The 21,735-nt window shown below is 48.2% G+C and overlaps 2 protein-coding genes across 10 annotated transcripts in view; one reads left to right on the forward strand and one right to left on the reverse strand.

Moving 5' to 3' along the window:
* bmp8a (bone morphogenetic protein 8a) overlaps positions 1-11,769 on the forward strand; it is a 165,784-nt gene extending 154,015 nt beyond the window's left edge. Inside the window, exon 8 of the mRNA XM_079368125.1 lies at positions 11,751-11,769. The gene's annotated coding sequence lies outside the window, so the exon portion shown is untranslated. The remainder of the gene's footprint in view (positions 1-11,750) is intronic.
* The window catches only part of pou2f2a (POU class 2 homeobox 2a), a 73,465-nt gene that overhangs the window by 30,516 nt on the left and 21,214 nt on the right, over positions 1-21,735 (reverse strand). The gene's annotated exons all lie outside the window — the stretch shown is intronic.

Here is a 21,735-nt window from a genome sequence, read left to right on the forward strand (position 1 = left end):
AAACTCGTTTTAATTGTTTTTTTTCTTCTTTTGTTTGCAGCTTAAATTTGGGCCCCAAAAAAAATCTAATTTGTCCATGAAAGTCGGGGTATTTGCAGCCTTTGGAGAAAAAGGTTGGAAAATAGTGAATCCCTGCTTTATAAAAAAAGAAAGAAAAGAAACAAGATGGATCATAAAGACGGATTAATTTTCGGCCTCTCCTGATCCCAGATATCCTCAATTAAAAAGGGCCGCCTTCAAACACAACAACAACACAACAACTAAATAAAATGTTTGGTTTTTTTTCTTCGGAGCTCCAGACACACAGGAACGCCAGGCGACCAACTTTCCAGTCCCCTTGTCTAAATCTGAAACCTCCTCGCCGCCGCCGCTGCCTTCCACTTAACAAACTCCATTTTGTCGAGGTGGGCTGAACGAATCGGCGAGCCGGAGAAAAAGAGAGACATGGAAGGTAGGAAGAGAAGGAGAGAAAAAAGGAATAGAGAGAGAGAGAGATGAAATGACGACTGGAGGGAAGAAAGGGTGCTCAAGGCCACCCTGTTTCTGACCCCCCTCCTCCTTCAACTCTCTCGCTCCGGAGTAGCTGTTATCTCTCTATTTTTACACTCCGTCCATCAACAGACCGCCCAGACCCACTTATGTTCACTCACCAAATGACACACACACACACACACACACACACACACACACACACACACACACACAGAGAAATACTAAATTACAGATGTAGACAATGGACTGCGGTGCTTCGAAGCCACCGAGTCATTAAGGTGTGTGTGTGTGTGTGTGTGTGTGTGTGTGTGTGCGTGTGTGTGTGTAACCTCTTACAGACGCCATCCTGCTGTTTGACCACAGGTTTGATCAGCAGAGGCTTTCCACGCCATTACAAACGTCTTCGCCGTGGTGTTTTTTTTTTGTTTCCCTTCAGAGATGGTTGAATTTTTTTTGGATTTTTTTTTTAAATAATTTTTTTTTTTTAAACACACACACACAAAATGACAACTAAACGAGAGGTGAATCAAGGTTTTTCCATCGAGAGGAGACTTAAAAAAAAAAAAAAAATCGGGACATATTTTCACAAACAAAGTAAATGTTAGAAATGAAAATGGTGACAAAGAGCCAAGGTTCCTCAGAGCGCCGTGAAAATAAAGAGGAAGATAATAAAAACACTAAAAATAATCACATCAGAAAGGTTAAAGTAGAAAACATCCATTACAGGCGTGTGTGTGTGTGTGTGTGTGTGTGTGTGTGTGTGTGTGTGTCATTGTATGGATCAGATCTATAGCGAGGACACGATACAATAACGACCAATTTAATGGAAACGTCTTTTCCTTTTTGTGTGTGTGTGTGTGTGTGTGTGTGTGTGTGTGTGTGTGTGTGTGTGTGTGTGTGTGTGTGTGTGTGTGTGTGTGTGTGTGCGCATACAGGGATGCCAGCATGGTGCCATTATACACAACAACATTGTGCCTTACACTACGGGTCTTTATTATTTTCTACCATAATCATGTCCTCTATTCTGTGTGTGTGTGTGTGTGTGTGTGTGTGTGTGTGGTGTGTGTGTGTGTGTGTGTGTGTGTATTGACTGTAGATGAAAGCACGCTGGCACATGCCGGACCACCACAGGGTTATGTGCAACTAAGAAAACACACACACACACACGCACACACACACACACACACACGCACATACACACACACCACACACACAATGCCTGGCTGACTGACCTACCGCCATTTCACACTACTGACCAGTACAAATTGGATAAGGGTCCATTCTCTCTGCACCAGCACACTCACACACACAGATAGAGCGCGCACACGCACACACACACACACACACACCACACACACACACACACACACAAACAAGCTCAACACAACAGGCTCAAAATGGCCGAAAAGCTGCTGTTATAGGATCGGCCTTTCAGCGGCGAGTAAAGTTAGCGAGCAGAGAGAGAGAGAGATAAGGGAGGCGTGTTTAAGCTTCTTCTTCCTCGTTCTAATCGCCGCTCGAGTTTTCAGGATTCCTCCAAACTGCTCGCCAAAAAGAGAGACGCACAATTTACGGCTGATTCAAAGTACAAACAAACGAGTTTGCATCCTCCCGCCTCCGTTCTTCTAAAGTCCAAACTGGTAGAGCGACACGGACCTCCGTGTGATCCGACCTTGTTCTCCATCGGTCACGGCCTTGGATCTGTTCCGCACGCCGTTCCTCTCTCGCTTCTTTTCTTTGCACTCGTCTTGAAGGCTGAGTTGTTTTCCACCTTTGTGAAGCTCGCTCCTCTGTACATGTTTGTTTAATAACACGAGGAGCGTGACGACTGTCTTCTGCACTTTATTAACACTTCTGACCTTGCATACCTCCACCGAACAATTCCAGCAATCTCTTTACCGAAGGGGCTGGCGCGGCGGCGGCGGCGCACGCCGATTCAAAAAGAAACCTGAATTACGAAGGGAAGAATGAAACCTTCAAGAGTCAATAAATCTCCACTCATGGAGAAAAACATATTCAGGATTTTAACGCTCTGCAAATCCATCGACAAGGGACAGAAACTCTCACATCAACGTCAGTGAAAATCTGTAATCCTCTGCAGTTCCTCCGGTGTCCACTAGGAGCTGGATCTCCTAGTGGACACTCATATTAAATGCAAACATTTCTCATAGCATTAGCTAGCGTTAGCTTCTTTACTCAGTTTTATTTCTAACTCTTCACTCAAGAGTTACTCGGTCATTTTGCGTCATTACGGAGCGGCTGTGTCGACTCACAGGTCGGCTAAAGCTCCGCCTCCACGCCACCTCTCTCCGTCTGTTTCTGGACAGATTGAAAGTTTAAGACAAAGAAGGGGCACGTCGTAGTGTTTTTAATTGATGTGTCAGCTGCACGACGCTCCGCCCACCTCCTCGTGTCCCCCTCTAATCATCATACTGTTACGCTGAACGGACTTGGGGGAGCGCAGGTCACACCGACACGTGCGCCTGTTAGCTTCTCTCTGAGCGTTCGAGTCGTGCAGCCTCGCTCTGAAAACGTCTCCGTGCCGGTCCAAGTCCTGACTCTGAGTTCACCTCATGTTTCGCTGTGACATCACAAAGGATGCATCTCTGAACAGTCCGCCTGTGACTCCTCCCCCTGACAGTCTGTGACATCATTTGATGTCATTGGTTTTAAATCTTTCAGAAGGTTAATCCATCTCCCAGTTATGGTTGTTTTTGGTGGGGACTTTTTTTCCCTTGAACCTGCCGATCCAGCGTGTTGCTGTGAAGACCCCTCGAGGCGACTCTTAGATTTATGTTTGTTTGTTTAGTTTTTTTTTCATATATATGAATAAAGTTGATGCGACTGAAATGTTCACAGCTTTCTATTCACTCAGATGAAACACTATCGATTTGTTGCCGTGTTTTCAAAAAGCAGCCGCTCGGGTCACAATGCAGCGCGGTATACAGAGCGCCCACCCCTTCGCCTCCCCCCCCCCCCCACCTCACTCAGCTTCATATAGAGCTATATAATTACAGCGTGCCTTGCCATACCCCCTATAGCCTCTAATTGTGTGGAAGCCAGGACGGCATGCTGTGAGGCTGCATTGTGTACATTTCAGATGTTTGCCTTCATGTGCAGGTCTGCTGTACTAACACGAGCAGGGGGAGGAAGGGGAAGAAAGAAAAAAAAGATTCATGTGAGTCGCCGTCTCTGCTTCTTCTTCTTCTCTTCTTTCTTTAAATGCTGCGTATTTCTCTGCAGAAAAAAAAAAAAACTTTGGGGAATTGTCTCGGGTTTTTTTTTTTTTTTAGAAATCCAAGCACTAAATGTCGGCTCATTAATCCTGGAGGAAGTTTGCTGTTATTTTTTTCCAGGGAGGTAAAGGTGAATAAAACGAGAGACGTTCTTTTCATTTTAAACTCCAGTGACCACGTTGCGTCCATTTTTGGCGAGAAAATGGGACGATTGATCTGTTGCTGTTGTCGTTGTGTTGCAGAATAAATCTTTTTTTTTTTGTTAAAGTTTCGTAATTTACTGTGAAATAAAAAAAAAAAGAAACCTCCCTCCTTTTGATGTTAATACAACAACAATCATTCTGTTTCATTGTCTGTATTAATATTAACTTCAGACTGTTTCACTTCCTGCTACAAACTCCCAAACAACAGAAGCTTTGAGAGCAGACAGGAAGTCCTTTTCATACAGATCATACGGATCATCAATACATGCTCTACCATGTGACTCATCAGCTGCACTTTTAACCCTTTTTAATGTCCTTCTGGAAAGTTAGGATTAACATCGACCTCTTAATAACACGATGTTTATCTGTGTACTGATTCACAGAAGAGGATTCTTATCGTTGGATAAAACCACCTGTTGAATAATCTCGGACTTATTTTTTATTGACAAATTTAAAAAAAAAAAAAAAAGACGTCATGAAACAGACGTCTCTACTGGGAGGTGAGTCAGTGAAGAAAAGATTATCTAAAGAGGAGAAGGTGGTTACTGGGAAAGAAGGCCCTTTAAAGTCACGTTTCTGTACGTTGACCTTTGACCTGAATACGATCAATAATTTGAGTCCTAAATCGGTGAACAGTCGTTCTGAGTTGTTCCAGGTAAAGTTGCTCCTTCCTGCTGAAGACGCCTCGTGGGACTGAGTGGAGTCATAATTTGTTCCAGCGGTTCAGATGGGAGTATAAACTGGATGTCTCCGGTGGTGCGTCCCACTTTGTGTGTTTATAAAGTTTGAATATTTGTATAAAAAAAAAAACAGCGTGGGCTTTGTACTCACAGGCGAGCCACGTGGCCCCGCTCTGTTTACATTTGTTGACGGGGGCACGCGGGGCGATATCTCACGGTAATCGATGAACAAGGGAACGAGAGAAGAGGAAGGGGGGGGGGCGGGGGGGGGGGAAAAATCGGTAAGGAAAGCAGGTTATCTCCTGTCATTAATGGAGGGATTCCCGTACGGAGGGGAGGGGAGGGGCCGAGGAAAGACCTGGATTCATTGAGAAAAAAGGCAGCGTGTTTGGCATGAAGAGAAAGCAGACAATTATCTATATTGATTAAAGCCAGCCAGCCAGCGCAGGGAAGACAGAAAACTATGGCTGGATCAATAGAGAGAGAGAGAGAGAGAGAGGGAGGGAGGGAGCGAGCGAGGGAAGGATGTAGGGCAGAGGAAAGAAGGATAGTTGGAAACAGACGAGATGGTGAGGGCTTGAAGAGAGACACGAGGCCTGGACTCGACAGGCGAAGAGAGAGAGAGAGAGAGAGAGAGAGAGAGAGAGCGAGGGAGAGAGAGGGATGAGGTCGATGTCAGTAAAAGTGTTAATGAAAATGACGGGTGGCCGTTTGATGACTTAGCATGTAATGTACTAGAGGAAGAGAGAGAGAGGAGAGAGAGGAGGATCAATACGTGGACAGATCCACTGCACTGGGTTTGTAGACGGAAGGATTTCAGATGGGGAGAGAGAGAGAGAGAGAGAGAGAGAGAGAGAGAGAGAGAGAGAGAGAGAGAGAGAGAGAGAGACAGAGAGAAAGAGAGAGAGAGAGAGACAGAGAGAGAGAGAGAGAGAGAGAGAGAGAGAGAGAAGAACAGACATCCAGAAGTTCTTCTAGTTTCACACTCGGATTAAATCGCCCTCTAAACTCGCGCCTGAGCAAAATTTGGGATTTTTGGGGCCGATCCTGGCGAGAGGAAACAAATCTGATGAAGAGAAATCGGCCGATATCGACTTTGTTGATCCAAACATCGAGCCGTCTGACACTTTCTTGGAGATATTTAACGAAGTGGAGACGATCACTCCAGTGGGAAGAAGCTGCACGTGAACGTGCGTCTCCGCTCGGCACTCTGGGAGCGACAGCGTTTGTTGTGATCCGTAAAGCGCCCCCTGCTGGTGACAGAGAGCTGCTGATGATGATGAAGGATGAGCTAATATCTGCTGCACCGGTTACGTTATTGATCCAACACGTCAGCAGGTGAGGACGGTTCGCACTCGAGCACAGAGCGGCTAACTCTATCCACGTGGGCGAGCCGTGAGCCAACAGTCATGCAGTGGGCGGGGCCAAACGTCTGTGTTCCAGCGTCACAGGGACGATCATCTTCACCATTTGATTTATTGTTGTTTTTTTTTGGGGGGGGGGCATTTTGAAGGAGATGTTATGAATTCTTCATCCAGCAGCTTCCATCGCTCCTCTGCCCTTTGGAAACATTCAACATTTACAAGACGTTTTAGTGCGAGCCTTCGGCGGAGGAGAGCGACGATGAGGAGCGGCTCGGAACATCAGCTTTGAGGTTCTGCGGCTCAAACACGAACCAGAACCATGACCTCCATTTTTTTTCCTTCTCCCTTCATCACTTTAACTCCCCCTTCTTTATTTTCCAATCCTCTCTTTTTCTCCCCTACAATTTCTTTCTCCTCATTCTCCATTCACAATTTCTCCAATCTCAATTTGCCCCCCCCCCCCCTCAGTTCCTCACTCCTGCCTCTCTCTCTCTCTCTCTCTCTGCACCTCTTCATCTCGCTCTCCCTCTATCTCTCCCTGTGCAGGGTCAGCCTGATGGTCACAGAGGTGCTGTAGTGAGCAGTATGGAGGATTGTAGGTCTGGGGCGAAATGGCCCTTAAATGGCTCTCAAACTCACACTGGCTTTATTGATGCTCTGGCCAGACGCCAGCGAGCCTCGCCGCCGCGTGTGTGTGTGTGTGTGTGTGTGAGAGAGAGAGTCGGGGGAGAGTGCTGCTGATTGCCATGTTGATTATACAGAATAGTGGAACACCTGGCTGAAAGCTTCTTAGCTCAGGCGGCGTGGAGAGGCAGCGCGGAGGTTCGAGCTGGTAATTTTTAAACATGTTGAAGGTGTAGCAGAAACAACATGCTGCAACTCTCTGCAAGAGCCGTCCGCATTTCATCCCTGTGATTCTGCTGAAAGCGTGCCAACGCTCATCGGAGGAGGCGGCGTAAACTCCACTCCTGTCTGTCAATAAGGAGCGCTAACGGAGCGTCTGATGAAACACGGGGACAGGACGCCGCTCCCGTTTAGTCTAATGACCTCTTCAGCGTGGTGACGACCACGTGAAGTTTAGTTTTTATTGGAGGCAGCGAGAAAACGGTTGTGAAGTTTGGTTTTGGATAAATATGGACGGTAAACGTCACACACACACACACACACACACACACACACACACATATATAGATTTCATTGAGGGTTTTATCAGTGATGTAGTGTAATCAGGTGTGATGCATTCACGTGACGCTCTCTCTAAATCCTCCGACGCTCACAATCTTTAAAAACATGACTGCAGCTGATAACGCCGTGTTTGTGTTCAAAAAAAAAAAAAACTCTAATCGCAGTGCAGAAAAAAACCACCATGGAGGCCTTATCTCCCTCTCTCTCTCCCACACACACACACACACACACACACACACACACACACACCAGGCCTCACTCAGTCGTATACAGTTAGGAGTCTCATCCACATTCTGCCTGAATGTTTGGCTTCTCGTCTGCAGCTGCCGTTCGCACGTTACCGTCAACACTTTGCAGAAGTGTGCGCACGCTTGCAAACACACACACACACACACACACACACACACACACACACAATGCCCCACTGGCTCCGTCTCCCAGCAGTAGGAACAAGGTGCAGGAGTTTCACCTCAGGAGAAAATCTAATGAACTTGACTTTATTTTATTGGAAAGTGTCGCCTCACGTAACCGATATGCAGATGTGTGATTACCAAATCTAATTTTCCTCCCGCCGAGGGAGGAGATGAAATATTCCGATATGCGGCCGTGAGGAACGCGTCACTTTGATATTGCTTCTGACGTGCGATTGATGAATGACTGAATTCAATAAACTAGTCGGGCAGACTCCATGGAATGCAAACGTATGTTAAGGTATGTTTCCGTTCGGGATGACGGGGTTTATGAGGAACAATGACTGTGTGTGTGTGTGTGTGTGTGATTGGAGGGGGTTTTGGGTGGGTGGGGGGGGGGATCATGCTTATGAAAAATAAATTTCAAAAAGCCAGCATTACCTCTGCTCAGGCCCGAGCTCCAGCCTTTGCATTTCAATGTGAGGTGCAGCCTCCATTATTTATGATGCTTTACACCTCAAAACCACGGCCTGCCTCCCTCCCTCTCTCTCTCTCTCTCTCCCCTTATCCCCATAGTAACCACTCGCCCCGGATCTCTGGAAACACTGTGTGTGTGTGTGTGTGTGTGTGTGCGGAGCGATGGAGACGGCGACCTGCGGGACGGGTCGGATGTGATGGGTGACGACGCACGGGGAAGTTCAGACCAACTCGGATGATCAATGAAACGTCTGAACACAGAATCAGACTTCATCTCAGGAGGTTTGAATCGACGCCGACGGCAGCTACAAACGACTACAGATGTCTTAAAATCTACACTTTTATTTTTCCAGCGATCGTAGCGCCTGTCATCTCGACATCTCACCAGCGTCAAAATGTTCGCCTCTCCGTCTTCCCCGTCTCTCCTCCCTGCCTGAGAGGAGAGAGAGCTTTATCTTGACATGCAAGAAGCTGCAGAGAAGGAAAAACGCCTCAAATACACAAAGTGCATCTCCTCCAAGTTACAACGCTGTGACATCACAGTCATCACAGACAGGAAGTCGTCGGTGTGCAGCATCCTGGTTTAGAGCTGGATGCAGTTTTTTATAGGCTTGTGTTCATTTAGAAACAGTCAGGCAGAAACTCTGTAATCAGCAGAAAGACGAGGCTTAAGAGCAGCCATTAGTGGATTGGTTTCTGCGTCTTATTCCGAGGTATAAATATTTTGACAGCCGGAGAAGAAAGCCGGTTATTGCTTCACTCTAATTGCTCAGCATGAGAGAAATAAAGGATCTCAAAGATAGATAAATATATAAATATATAAACACGTCCAGTTTGCAGTGAACTATGAGCAGCTCCTGTACCAGAAAAAAGAAAAAAAAAAACTCTCTTCAGCTTAAAGCAACACTTCACTCACAGCGACCGACTCTGCCGCTTTCTAACAGGATGTATGAACAACGTGGTCAAAGAAAAATCACCACGGAAGTCTTAACGGAGACGAAAGCTGAAGATACGTCAGAACAGCAGATGTTGTGTTTTAAACATTCTCGTTGTCTTCAGACCCGACTGTGACGATACGATCGTGGAGAGATTTACTGACGCTCTCCTCCTCTGTGATCAATCAGCCAATCAGAGAGCTGCTCTCCTCCTCTGTGATCAATCAGCCAATCAGAGAGTTGCTCTCCTCCTCTGTGATCAATCAGCCAATCAGAGAGCTGCTCTCCTCCTCTGTGATCAATCAGCCAATCAGAGAGTTGCTCTCCTCCTCTGTGATCATGAAGGAAACATGCAGCAGCCAGTATGTCCTCCTTCTAACTTTAGATTCTGCTCCTGAATGCTCTGGATCTGATTGGACCAGAGAAGGTAGGCGGGGCTTTGAAGGCCGTTTTGGACGCCCCTGGGTTTGCCAGATATGAGAGCAGTTATCAGGTGAACAGGTGTTGCAGCGATGGAAGCGGGCAGTGGAACTGCTTCAGATAGAAGTGATTGTACCCGAGCTAAAAAGCCTCTGCATGTTTCTAATAAGCTCCAGCAGCAGAAAGCTGCTCAAACTAGGATCAATGTTGGAGATGAAACATGGAGAGAGGTTAGAACGCAGAAAGCTTTACAGACCCATGCAGAGCTGGCTAAACACTGAAGCTACAGTGTCCACCACATGCAGAGCTGGCTAAACACTGAAGCTACAGTGTCCACCACATGCAGAGCTGGCTAAACACTGAAGCTACAGTGTCCACCACATGCAGAGCTGGCTAATCACTGAAGCTACAGTGTCCACCACATGCTGACCTGTGTGAGAGGAGGGGGCGGAGCCAAACAGCTCTCTGTGATGATTAGAGTTTGTTTGTTGTCTTGGTTCAGAGAACGCACAGTTCAAAAAAGCCCCAATGTCATTGAGGAGCATCTTATGACACGCTCTCCGCTCCTTTCGACACTTAAATGTTAAACGCTACAAACTGAATGTCCATCTTTTCGCCTGGGAGACGGACGACACGTCCTCCACACTGTTCACAGAGGTTGCCATGCCCAGCAGGCTCGGTGGCCTCTGCATGCAGTTAAAGTGTAAAATGAAACTAATGTAATAACTGCAGCGCCTGGAAGGGATGAGGCCTCTTCATGGGGGGGGGGGGAGAGATTTATAGTTTTTGAGCGCAGAAGAATCTCCATTTCCTGAATTAAAGGCGAAGTGAGCGCGGGCCTGCGACAATAGTTGGCGAGTGGCTCCAGAACATCTGCCAGACATTAGTCAAACACAGCAATGCTTGAATGATGGAGCTTCTTGAGGGGGTTGTAAATTACAATGAGGAAAGAGGGGGCAACATCCATCAGTCCGTCCATCTGCGTGTGTGTGTGTGTGTGTGTGTGTGTGTGTGTGTGTGTGTGTGTTTTCGGACCCTTGGACAAAAGGCCGGCTGCTATGCTGGCCAAAAGCTCTGCTGGTCAGACTTAATGAACCTTCCCCTCCCCCCCCCACTCCATCTCACACACACACACACACACACACACACACACAAACACACCACCCATCCCCCCCACTCGGTGTCTCTCTCCTCTCCCACTCTACCTTGGCCTGCAGTGGCTGCGTCACTGCTAATATTGACGACACCCCCCTTTCTCTCTCTCTCTCCCTCGCCCCCCCCTCTCTCTCTACCCCCCCCCCCCCCCCCCTCTTCTTTGGCCAGCAACCGCTGTTGTCCACATCTCACCTCATCCATAGTAGACAGTATTGATTTTCAGCACAGAAAATAAAAAAGGCCATGAATTTTAATGCCTCACTGTCTGTCTGTCTGTCGCCCGCCCACCCTTCTCCCTCTCTCTCTCTCTCCTATTCTCTTAGTACTCGTCTTCTCCTCCTCTCCTTTCATTCTTAGAGCTATCTCTCGCTCTCCTTTTTTTTCTGATGTACCTTTCAGTCTGTCCATCCTCTCTCTCTCTCTCTCTCTCTCTCTCTCTCTTTCTTCTCTGACCGATGCTTTCCTCCTCTCTGTCTCTCATGTCCTTTCACCAACCCCACCCACCCATCTCACACCTTCACTGTTTTTCTCTTTCTCCATTTTTGTCCGGAGGGAAGGCAAAGCGAGGGGGGGAGAGAGAGAGCGAGAGAGAAGTGTGGAGGATGCAGTGATATGTGTCTAAGTGTGTTTGTCCATTTCCAGGCTTGGACACTTCCACCATTGTTAACTAATCTGTGTGTGTGTGTGTGTGTGTGTGTGTGTGTGTGTGTGTGTGTGTGTGTGTGTGTGTGAAGATAAAACAAATCTTTCCTATAACTTATTTAAACATGAGCTCATTAAAACCCTGAACAGACGGCGTGTGATCATTACTTTGTCGAAGCACCTGAGAAAAATCCTCTTTTTTTTTTTTTTTTTATCTGGATCACAGATCCGAGCTGTAACACAGGCGAGCCGTTTTCACGCCGTCTTACCCTCGACCACGGCTGCAGCAGAGCTCTATTGGATTTTTCCTGGTTTTTTCCAGATGGTTATTAAAGCCTGAGAGTAGCCACTGGTGACCGTTAACATTCGAAGCTAGCCGATGCTACAGTAGCCGAGGCGAGGAGGACACGCCGTAAAGAAAACAACCTCGTCTTCTCGCCGTCTGCGGGGATCTTGGGATCATGTTTCCACAAAGACGTGTATTTTCCATTTTGCACATATTCAGGAAAATGATCCGCGGGCTGTAATTTTATCACTATGAAGGTAAAAACACGCCGCTGACAGCAGAAAAATGGACAAGTTGGAACATAGTAATTTCGCCACTCAGGAACAGAAAAAAAAAGAAAAAAGAAAAGTGGCAATTGCCATCAATGACAGGTTGCATGCTCCTGTCAGCGCCGGCTGCATATCATCTTTGTCAGGTAAAAACTCTGTTTCTGCAAAAAGAGACGTTTTCAGGAATGGAGAAAAAGATTTCTGCTGATTTGTCTCTAATATCTGGTGTTAGCTTACTTGGCCTATATACGTCCCTTCTACATAAAACACACACACACACACACACACAAAGAGAAATTGTTAAATTACAGGCTGCAGAGCTGCCACACCTGTTACCTGTTCATCCTACCATTAAAAACACGATGAAGCTAACGGCTAGCTAACACACGTTAGGAAGAATCCTTTTAACTTGGACTGACTCTGTTGAGCGTCCTTTGCGTCCTGTTGGCGTCACGGTGTCTGTGTTGCTGATGTTTGTGTTCCCGAGCTGCAGGAAAAACAGGAGACCTGCTGTAAAGCACTTGAGCTGAAACTTTTGTTCACGTCACTTTACATCCTGAGTGAGGAAACATTCAGCTGAATGAGCGTACGGCCTTTTCAACAAACTGTGCATCCTCAAGGTCTCATCGTTCTCCCTCAGCGTGCTTCTGTGTGTTACAGCAGATCTCACAGGTGAAGGACACAAAGCCGACCTTCTAATTTCCTCATAAAGTTGATCTTCAAACTGGAAGCTGGAGCTTTGAGGCCTCTTCGAGCCTTTCACTCTTTGTGCACCGTGACAGTTGGTGAAGAAAATCCCGCCCTGCTCCTTCAGTGATTGTTGATGTGTCTTATTGTCGTGTTTGCCTGACACTAAAAACAGATTTGAATCCTCTCTGTCTGCATTGAACTGCGAGCGTCTGAGAGTGGAGGCTGAGATGTAACTGAACACACAGGATCAGGACGAGCTCAGACGTGGACAAATATATGCATTAAAAGAACGGGTTGGATGTTGTGAAGCCGGTCAGGACGTTTAACTGGAACCTCGGGAAGAGAAAATCCTGCACACTACTCTTGGCTCAGCATCACCATGTATTAAAAAAAAAAAAATCACAGCGTTTCAGTCGTTAAAGACGGACGGCGAGAGGAGAGCAGTATGACTGAAAACACTCAAGAGGTTTCACTTCCTGTCATGTGATTCATAACCTGCGCCCTTGTATGTGGTCCGGATTATATGCTGGTTTAACTCAGACTACAGGAGACCAAACAGTACGAAATGATCAGAGTTTCAGTCTGAACGTCGTCATGGAGACGACGCGTGGACAAACATTGAAAGCCATGTTCTTTCATTGAGCGGTGTTGAGGACGGGTGTCATCAGTCCGACATCGATGTCTCAGATACGAAGAGCTTCAGCTGCTTTGAACATTCAATGAACTGAAGCTTGAAGAGACATTTTAACCCAAAGCTGCTGCATCAGAGAAAGAGACAAAGCTCGGTCCAAAAAAAACATCGACAACATATTTCTGAAATTTAGACACTGAAGCAGCTTCATTCCAATTTCCCAATATTGGAAGAGTCGGACTTGTGTTGTTGTTTCTGTGGGACTGAAAGCTCTCCTGACTCTTTGGAACACTCCTCGGTGAAGGAGGGTTACCTCTCGACACGGCAGGCCAAACTTTAGATTCCTGTATGGAAGCGTTCAGTCACGTGCTCGTCTAAAAAGAAGAAGAAGAAGAAGAAGAAGAAGAAGAAGATTGTGTAGCGAGCGCAGCGACTACATGTGGAAACCATTACGAGCTGGCTGTGCTTCGGCTCTTAGAGGAAGAAGTAGTTCTCCATTTGCTGGATAACCTTCAGGCCAGCTCAATCAACTGTCAATTGGGATGCTTTCAAAACAAACTCCAGCCCATTATCTGCAAGAATGGCCGAGCACAAGCAGCGGGTTAAATGTCAGACGCCTAAAAAAAAAAAAAATTGGTTTCCCACTTAACGAGGCTCAGCATCCTCAAGGACTGTTACCTTAAGCTCTCCGCTGATGTAAAGAAACAAAGGTGCACGCATTGTGTGTGTGTGTGTGTGTGTGTGTGTGTGTGTGTGTGTGTGAGGTAAATGCTCGAGGAATGCGGAGTGCACAATGCAAAGATGTTTCTTTTTCTGAAGCGCGGAGCAGTGAGTGGGTTTATTGAGCTCGGCGTGCGATGCAGCGCGGCGCCGGGACAATGCAGCGACGTTTTTTACAGCTAAGTGAAAGCTTCGGTTTATTATCAGCGGACGGCTTATTCATCGCATTCATTCGCTGCTTTGCAAACAGACTGAAGGACAGCGTGGTCGTGCGTGTGTACTTGTTAGTGGATGAGACCGCCTGACAATAAAAACAATGAGCACCTGATGTTTGCATCAGAGTTAACTTTGTGCCTCCTGCAAACACGATGAAATACTGACGACACGCGTGCAGCCACACACGACCCCGTACTCGCCAAAAAACATCACTTTCCAGCCCTCATCACTGACAAGACACTTAAATACGAGGACCCCCCCCCCCCCCAAACACACACACACACACACACAATCCCGTTAATCCACTCATCCCTTCAATGTCAAGTCCACCTTCTGTGCGTCCGTCTGGCTAGCTGACCCGGGGCCCCTCCCACCTTGACCCTGACCCTGAGACCCAAGCGTGAGCCCCTCCCCCCCCCCCCCTCCCCGAAAGCCTCAGAGAGAGGCTACAATGGAGCCTCCTGACAAAAAAAACAAAACAAAAAAAACGGAACGATTTAAGGTTGTAAAGGTGAAAGGCGGCCTGCTCTGGTTTTTAATTTAAGCCGATGACGCCGCAATTAGAGTGACAAACTCATCGAGTAGGACAAAGACGGACATCACACACCTCTCAGGTCACACGCCCTTCAACGTGCTCGGACACTTCAAGAAAAACTGGAAACAAAAAAGTTTCTCTTTCTATTAGTAAGCAGAATATTGAACTCGTATTTGATGCTTCAGATATAAGAGCAGATTTATTCTTGGTTTTAAAAATCGATGAAGTGCAGACAAAGGTTTGCAGCAGCATGTTGGTAGTTCAGATATTTCAGACAATAAAATGGATCCTGTTTGATTAAAAAAAAAAAAAAAAAAGTTCCCCTGGTTGTCTGACTGAAACAGATTTGATCCTCAGTGTAAAAAAAAAGCAGACGTGTTAGTGGAAGTGACCCCGGCATGTGACCCCAGACCACTCTGTCTCTGACCCCTGATAAAAAATGAGCATCCAAACACCCCCCCCTCCCTGGCCCCCCCTCCACCTGCCAGGTCTGGTCTGTCGTGGCCTGGCGTGGCCCCGGATGACCTGGCCTGTCCCAGGACTTGAACTTGAGACGTGACACAACAGCCCGTCCAGGCGTGGACGGGTGAAAGAGAAGAATGGGCAGCTGACGGGTCGCTTGAATATGAATCGCTGGAGCAACGGAGAGAGAAGGGGCGGGGTTAGGGGGTCAAGGGTAAAGGTCAACCCCCCCGCATCCCCGGGTCCTGCACAGACTGCTCCCTAACTGACGAGCAAGACAAAGGAGATGAGGAGGGGCCTCGGGGTGACACGGGGCGCTCGGACCCCTGCTGCCCTCACCCCCCCAACACACACACACACACACACACACACACACAAACCAGGAGGGAGAGTAGGGGGGCTGGGAAATTAACACACATGCATGAACACACACACGGACAGGCAGATGCACTATGCAAACACACTTAGACTCACATGTGTCACAGCTGAAGAAGACACACACTCACACACTCACACACACACACACACACACACACTCAGGCCTCACATGAATGAACACACTGAGGACATTTGCATCAATATTTTATCACATCTAAATTCATATGTTAACGTTTGTGCTCTCTGCTGCGATAAGCAGAGGGAGCACTTTACTCGATGAGCGCTGATTGTATTCAAAACCACAGAAACCATTACGAGTGTTTGAGACGCATCAATTAAACATGCGTGGTTAAAGACGCCGCTTTAAACCGCCGCAAAAAACCCTCCGGACGCGTGCGCACGTTTTCCACACTGATCCGAACAACACGTCCTCAGTCGGCGTCTTTTTGTCTCCGACTCGATCTGTCCCTCGATTAGAAAAACTGTCCGTCCGCTCGGAGGTCACGGGATTGATGACACCACGAAGCCTGCGTGTCATTTGTCCTCGGGCAGGACATGTCGTCGTCCCTGCGTCCTGACCCTAGTAAATGTTAATTTTACAAGCCGTGAGGTGATTAAGTTTAACACAAAGGCTGTAATCCTGCAGCAGGAGCTGAAGGAGGGAAATATATCAGGTTTTTAACGGCCGTGTCTCCATGTTATGTCTTTGTACCTGCGGGCTTTCAGTCCTTTAATTATTCCTGCAGAACAGTGAGGCGACACGTTTAGCCTTGATGCTAACGTTACCACCTGCGATTCCATGATGTGACCGATTTCATTCAAATCCTCCAAAAGCAACCTTTTGATGATTTGACTTTTTGAGACGTTTACGAGGAAAGCGATCAGTGATTAAGAAACTAAAACGTCGTGTATCTAAGATTATTTCTGAGCGTGCGTTTATAAGGGTCAGTAAATCTTTAACACGCCCGTCAAAGGGTCGAGGAGCTCCTCTTCAGTGTGCAGCGTTGAGCGATGGATGATCTGCTTTGTGTACAGATCGTCTCGCCGTGCTTGTTTCTGTGTCTCTGCCATGTTTCACACGTTACGCCTTCAACAGTCAACAATCACACGCACAAGCCGGTCCTGATGCTGACGGTGAAGCAGTGGAGTCAGACGGTTCGGTGCTGCTGGAGTGTGTCAGGGTTTTCTGGCTCTCGATGGAGGCCAACAAGGTGCAAATAAAGTGAACGCTTTGTCTTCTGCAGTAATGGATGACTGACAGACTGTCTGAGCGAGCTGCCATCCCACCATGTTCTCTGACCCCGACAAGACTGGAGCCGCAGAGCTGGTAGCAGAAAACAACCCTGTGTGTGTGTGTGTGTGTGTGTGTGTGTGTGTGTGTGTGTGTGTGTGTGTGTGTGTGTGTGTGTGTGTGTGTGTGTGTGTGTGTGTGGAGCCGAACATGACGATGGTCATCGTGATCCCTTGCCGCCTCAGGCGAACACTAGCTAAATGTACCTCACTCAGTCAGCAGCTAGACACTCTCTGTGTGTGTGTGTGTGTGTGTGTGTGTGTGTGTGTGTGTGTGTGTGTGTGTGTGTGTGTGCGTGCTAAAGCCCTGCATCCAGATAGCGATAGCGGCGTAGCTCCAGCCTCCATGTTTAAGCTGAGCCGTGTGTTGTGTGCTATCACTGCGGCTGCCTCGGTGCACAGATAGATAGGAGGATCGCTGCAGACCGGGGTCCCTTTCAAACCCCCAGAGAGCAGAGAGGGAGTGAGTGCTGGGGCCTAAATGCAGAATCTCCTTCGCTCATACCCCCGAGGGACAGACACACACACACACACACACACACACACACACACGACCATTTTCTTGGAGAGAATCCTGCCGGCGAGCGGACAGCGGATTTACCATATTCATACGGGTCTTTAGAGGAGGAGCAGGAGGAGGGAGAGGATCTTCACCTGTCCCATTTCACTGCTGCGGCTGGATGTGGCTGCACTCGCCTGCACGGCCGCTCAAACCCCCGGGGGGAACCATTAAGGAGAAGCTCGCTCGCTCGCTCGCTCACTCCCCACGTTTCTCTCCCTCACCCCCCTCCCTCCCTCCCCCTTTTTCATATCAAGTATGAAGCCTCCCTCATTCATTCCATATCCACACTAATAAGGCAGCGTGGTTCAGCCAAGGCCGGAGCTAAAATCTGGCAATATCGCCCGTCTCTACGTCGAGAGAGGCAGGAAAAGAAAAGAGGAGAATAAACAGCTATTTTCCAGAGACGCTGATGAGAGACGAGAAGCTGCTGTGTTACTGCTGCAACCAAAAAGAAGAAGAAGAAGAAGAAGCCCAGATTCATATCAACGGCTTTGATTGAAGCACCGGGAGAAAACCCGCCGGAGGAACGTTTGTCAGAGATGTCAACATGTGTGTGTGTGTGTGTGTGTGTGTGTGTGTGTGTGTGTGAGGATTTGGATTTGTCCAAAGATTTGTTTGGATACCTGAGTGAGATGAAGTGTGAGCGAGTACGGTGTTCGTGCACGCCGACGTTCACATCTGTGTGCTTGCATGTGTGTAAATAAGTGTGACCGAGCCTTTGTGTGTGTGTGTGTGTGTGTGTGTGTGTGTGTGTGTGTGTGTGTGTGTGTTTGAACTACGAGGATTGAGGTGGGGTGTGTTAGAGAGAGGGGCAGGCGGGCTAACAGATTCATATCCAATATGAAGAGGTTAAAGTGACGAGTCCAATCCTCCCCACAGAGCAAAGAGAGAATGAGATTGAGATGCTGAAGAGGAGGGAAAGCAGGGAGGAAGAAGAAGAAGAGGAGGGAGGGAGGAGAGGGAGGAGAGGGAGGAGAGGGAGGGAGGGAGGGAGGAGAGGGAGGGAGGGAGGGGTGTAGTACAACAGATTAATTTCATTTCTGCACTGAGCGCTCCCCTGCTTAAGGGAAAAAAGCAGGGGATAATAAAAGAGGATGAAAAAGGAGGAGTGATAAGCAGGAGAGCTGGGAGGAGAGAGAAAGAGTTTCTCTGCTCCTTTATCTGATGTAGTAAATGTGTGTGTGTGTGTGTGTGTGTGTGTGTGTACTGTACGTGGGAGAGATTGGAGCCACGGAGTGTGAAGACGATTATGTGTTCAAAAGTGCTGGTGAGTACGTCTGGCCTCTGTGTGTGTGTGTGTGTGTGTGTGTGTGTGTGTGTGTGTGTGTCGCTGACTGAGCGACTCTACATCATGCAGAGCGACTGCAGCTCGCACTGATCCAGACACGTTGAGTAAAGGTTGTGGACGAGGACGGGCTGACGTGTGCGGCGTGCGGCGTGCGGCGGAGCATCACTTCCTGTCCGTTTGTTTTGTTCAGCTTCTCCGAGTGACCGTGCACATTTCACTTCCAGCTTTATTGATCGACTTCTGTAAAACTGTAATCTGTGTTCGTGTGGGGGGGAAGAAAAATAACAAATCAGGCCGGCTTTACTTACTCTGACTGTCTGAACGTTTTTAGAGGTTTGTGTTAAATCCTCTAAAAAAAAAAAAAAGGTAAAATGGACTCGAGTTCTTTTCTCGTCTTCTGACTCGTGACAGCGCAGGTCACACCAAGCGGGAGTGACTCACACACAGTCAAAGCAGCGGGAGGAGTTTAGGGACATGTAGCTGCAGTCGCCGGGGAATCGAACCCTCGACCTTCCAGCTGATTTGAGCAGCTCACATTCTGGTCGACCACGCGCGGCGAGTCCGTCCTGATCTCTCCTGCACGAGCCGCTCAGCGACACAACCTGAGGACACGAGCGTCCACGTGAGGCGTCCTTTCCGTCCACGCTGCGTTTCTCGAGCGAGGTCGATTCTCTCTTCACACGTTTTCCCGACAGCGCGGACAGAAAACGAGCCTGGACCCGTCTCCAGTCCGCAGAGACTCGAACACCATCATGCAAAAAAAAAACAAAACAACCAAACAAAATGGAACACCTCTGGTCCTGTGAATTCATATGATTATGTTGAGTGAGTGAACTCTGTGTACACCTGATGTTTACAGTGGACAGGTGAGAGATTCGCCCCCATTAGACTCCAGTGTGGCTGCTGGAGACGTCTCAGCCTGACATCGTGCCGTCGCTCGCTCGCTTATCTCTGACGAGGACGAAAATTACACCATCGAGCAGCAAAATGGAGCCAGAGATGTACGGCAGAGAGCCGGCAGCTGTTTGTGTTTTCTCTCTCTCTCTTACTTTAACTGAACGGGCACTCAAAGAGCATCCAAACTGGATTCAGCGTGTGCATTAGACGCAGCGCATCCAGCTCATCCAGGTACTCGTGAGGCTGTCTAGCATTGCTCTTAGTCTGCTACGCTTGTTCAAATTGCCGATCTAAAGCACCACTTTAAAGCAGTTTGCTTTTTTTTTTTTTAGTTGTTGTTGTTGACAAAAAAAAGGACGGTCAACAAAGCAGAAGTTGAGAAGAAATAAAATATTCAAATAGAGAAGAATAAAAGCTGATAATAACGTCGAGCCCACATGTCCTGGTCAGTTCAATTAAGAGCAGCATCAGCTGTACGGTCTGCCTGCAAACACCTTCTAAAAGCCCTTGAGCCTGCAGTCTGATGATAGCATATGTGGGTGAAAATGAGTCACACAGAGTAAGTGCATGTATGTATCTGTGTGTGTGTGTGTGTGTGTGTGTGTGTGTGTGTGTGTGTGTAATGTGGGTAGGAGGTTAGTTGAGTACAGCAGATTGAAGCACTAACCAAAGCACTCAGATTTATTAAAAAGGGCCGAACCCAGCGCCGGTCCACCCCTCCTTTCAACCCTCTTCCCCCCCCCCTCTCTCTCTCCCCATTTGCTATTGTTGTCACTTTACTTCTGTCTCCGTGCATACATACAGACCCCCCCCCCCCCACACACACACACACACACACACACTCATCCTGCATGATATTAGGTTTTTCACTAAAAACCTGCTGCTCCCTCAAGAAGAACGAAAGGAGGGGTTTCTGGGGGGGGGGGGGGGGGGGGGATGTGATGTTCCTGAGGTAAATGAAGGGGACCCCGAAACCCCTCCTCCCTATCCATCCTCCCCTCTCCTCACACGCCCCCTTCTGCTCCTCCTCCTCCTCCGCCCGCACGTTCATTACCATACCTCCAGTCCGCTAAATTAAATTGGGGGTCTAAATCTCCTGTCCCCCCCCCTCACCCACCAACAGCGCTGACCACCAGCAAAGAGGACGGACGGGTGGGGAGACAAAAGAGGTGGAATCCAATCTAACTAACCCCACTTTTGTCATCCGACTTTATTAGCTAAATGTATCAGAGGCAGGACGGGACGCATTGTTGGCTGCAGGGATTCATATCGCTTAGTAACACACGAGCGTGCACGCCGTATGGTGGACGTGCACGAGGCTGCACGGAGGACACGCGTGTGTGTGTGTGTGTGTGTGTTTGTGCTTCATTCAATACAAACTATGTTGTGGAGCATAAAATGTCCCCGCGGCGCTGCAAACGGCGAGATTACATTACAGGAGCGCACATAAACATGCAAACACTCAGAGAGGAGAGTGCACTCAGAACACACACACACACACACACACACACACACACACACACACACACACACTAACACAGTTCTGCTTATCCACGGCCTTGTCACATTTTAATCTCTCTTTAAAAAGCCTCCACAGCTTGGGAGACGGCGTTGGCGCACATCAGGACGGGCTCGCAGAAAGATCACACACTGGCTTCATTATGTCAGAGACCTGTGAAGGAGCACGGCGCTCCTTCCTAAGCCCGGCGCGCTCTATTCATGCAGGCGGGGGGAACAAGATCCCCGCCTTCAGGTGAGCACAAAGGACCGCCACTTACACACACACACACACACACCAGCAGCAGCAGGCGGACGGGGAAGCACACACACACACACACACACACCTGCTGGAAATCCCACGCACACAGTGTGGATGTTTTGGGATGTGGGGACACAAGCCCCCCCCCCCCCCCCCCCCTTCGAGAGTTTATTTAAAGTCTAAATCTTATGGTACTGAACCCGTCACGGTTCGTTAGCAGCAGAGGTTACTCTCTTTTCGCCAGGTCAAAAAAAAAGCAACCTTTAGTTCAGCTAAAGAGCGCACAAAGAGAACATGTTGTTTAACCTCACACTCCATATAAGGAGTGAGAAACCTAATTATTCCACTTCCTGGAAAGTTAACCAACACCTTGACCTCAGACGTGCTGCTAATCAGGCCTTTCTCTGCCCCGCTTTCACACATCCTGTGGCAGAGCGGGGGCCGAGGCGAGGAGCGAGGGAAGGAATGTGAGCTATGAGACGAATGAACGGGCACGGGGGGCTTCCTTTATGGCGTCTCCGTGAAAAAGCCCACCGATGGACACCATGTTGGA

Source organism: Symphodus melops (assembly GCF_947650265.1).
Source record: "Symphodus melops genome assembly, chromosome: 18".
In the NCBI taxonomy this organism is placed as follows: Eukaryota; Metazoa; Chordata; class Actinopteri; order Labriformes; family Labridae; genus Symphodus; species Symphodus melops.